The sequence below is a fragment of the Coenobita brevimanus genome, unplaced genomic scaffold, assembly GCF_032717465.1.
Source record: "Coenobita brevimanus isolate Jiangsu-jjx unplaced genomic scaffold, ASM3271746v2 jjx.HiC_scaffold_234, whole genome shotgun sequence".
Classification (NCBI taxonomy): Eukaryota; Metazoa; Arthropoda; class Malacostraca; order Decapoda; family Coenobitidae; genus Coenobita; species Coenobita brevimanus.
Genome location: NW_027643259.1, coordinates 45,067 through 47,510, shown reverse-complemented (window position 1 = coordinate 47,510; position 2,444 = coordinate 45,067). Strand labels below are relative to the sequence as shown.

General features: G+C 42.1%; 1 pseudogene; it reads left to right on the top strand.

The window, feature by feature from the left end:
• The first annotated feature begins 210 nt into the window (after nucleotides 1-210).
• On the top strand, nucleotides 211-331 carry LOC145389816 (5S ribosomal RNA; annotated as a pseudogene).
• The last annotated feature ends 2,113 nt before the right edge of the window (nucleotides 332-2,444 follow it).

The window sequence follows — 2,444 nt, the reverse complement described above, 5'->3', positions numbered from 1 at the left end:
TAAATACAGTTGAATTACTTCATGAGAAATATAGAAGGTAAGTCTGACTGAAATTAATCATACTTTTAATTAAACCAAAGCCAAATATTCCCTTCATCTATGTAAACTTATGTATTAATCCTTCCTCTGTTTTTCTCGTGAGGATACATGTCATCCTACCATGCAGGTGCACTTAGGGTCAATAGATAAATCCTAAGTATTTACACATATGTCAACGGCCATACCACGTTGAGTACACCGCTTCCCGTCCGATCAGCGAAGTTAAGTTAAACGTTGGGTCTGGTTAGTACTTGGATGGATGACCGCCTGGAAACACCAGATGCTGTTGGCATCCCCACGTGTCAAGTGGGGGTTGGTGGAGGAATTAAGTGCCCCTCCCTGTAAAACAATTAACTCTAAGCCCTTGGCCACCCCGTTTGGGATACATGGCGTCTGGCAATGAATGAAAAATGAACCTCTACACATATATTACAATATAGTTGTCCTCGAAGAGTTAAATGCAGTAGCATTTAATTTATTAATAACAAGAATTATTACAGAAGTAGGAACGTAATCTCTGGGTTATAAAACTGCTTTAATTAGTCATTAACGCTCTCTGGGATTTCCTCTTCTTTGAACAGGGACATATATTTTAAAATGTAAAAAGTGCAACCGCTCTTGGGGGGAAATTTTTTCCCACAGTAATAATAATAATAATAATAAATAACAATAATAATAATAATAATAATAATAATATAGTTACTGTCCACATCTCCACCACCAGTTTATGTTGGTTCTTCTTGCTTGGAACCTGGGTGCTGTGGGGGTGGTTGTTCTACTTGGACAGGACTGGAAGCTCATACGCCATCTACCACCTCTGCGATCCTCTCACGGCTGGTCGCATCAACAAGCCAGACTCAGGTGCAGTATAGTTTCTCACATGACGTTTTACACTGATGCAAAACTGTCTCAGATCCCGCCCTCCGTTCCCTGGTTCTCAACATCCCTCCTCCTAGCCATAAGTGCTTACACATATCTCTGATTCGACATAACTGTTCATAGTGAGCACATTTTAGGGCAGTGAGGGACTCCCTCCAATGGTCTGTCTATCTATCCATTGCCAGATGCCACATAATCTGGTAAGGGGTGGACACAAACAAATCGCATCCATGTTGCCCTGGTCGTCTGCCATTTCACTGCCCTGCTTCCAGCTCATAAATCCCTCTCTCATTTACCTCTCGACTCCATCCCTCACACCTCATTTTTGGCCTCCCCTTCCCTCTCCCTCCCCACCTCCCTCCCTCACTCGAACACACCCTCCTCGTCAGTCCCTCGCTCTCCATCCCTCTCCACATGGCCAAAACCACCTCAATGTGTTTCTTCCTAACGCTTCCCTATCACATCCACATCCACACCATAATGCCTCTTTCACTTCCTCATTTGTCAGTCTGTCTCTCCATGTGATTCCACATGCTCCTCTCATATAACTTACTTCCACTGCACTCTCACTCATGACTTGTGTCTCTCCAACAAGGTCCAAGCATCACTTCCATATGTTAGAGTTGGGATCACAATACTGTCATGTAGTAAAGAGTTCACTTCCATGCTCACTTCCCTGTTTTTTATTCACTGTTTTCAATGAACCAGCAACCTTTCTTCCTTGTTGTGCCCTTTCAAGCACATCACACTCTAAAGATCCATCCTTACTCATCACACTACCCAAGTATATAAACGCACTCACATTTTCCATTTCCTCCTCATCCAACCTCACTGTACATTCAGTGACTTCATTTCTCTCGAAGACCATAACTTTACTTCTTCCCTACATTCACATTTAGATTCCGTTTCTTACACACTCTTCCAGACTCATTCACCAAGCCTTGCAGCTCCCCTTCGTCTTCATCTAACAATACAGTGTCATCTGGAAACAACAGTACAGAGAGTTTCCAGACACTGCCCTCTATTTTTACGGCAACTCCATCATCCACTGCCCTATCTTGTATCTCTTTTATAACCCCATCCATATATCAGGTTGAACAACCATGGAGACATGACACATCCCTGTTTCAATCCAACCTTCAAATAGAAAAATTCACTAAATTCACTGTCCACACACACTGAAGCCTTAGCACCCCCCAACATACTCTTCATGCCAGAAAGAAACTTCCCATGTACTCCATATATTTCTAAAACATTCCACAATCCTTGTCTATCCACCTTGTTATATGCTTTCTCCAAAGCCAGGAAGGACGTATACAACTTCTTTCCCTTCTGTAGAAACTTTTCCACTAAGGACCTAGGAATGAATATCTGATCTACACAACCTCTTCCGTTCCTAAAACCTCCCTGTTTTTCTGCAATTAATTCCTCTGTTATTTCCCAAACTCTCTCAATAAGTATCCTACCATATACATTTCATATTACACTATAAAGACAAATGCCCCTATGATTTCCACACGCTTCTT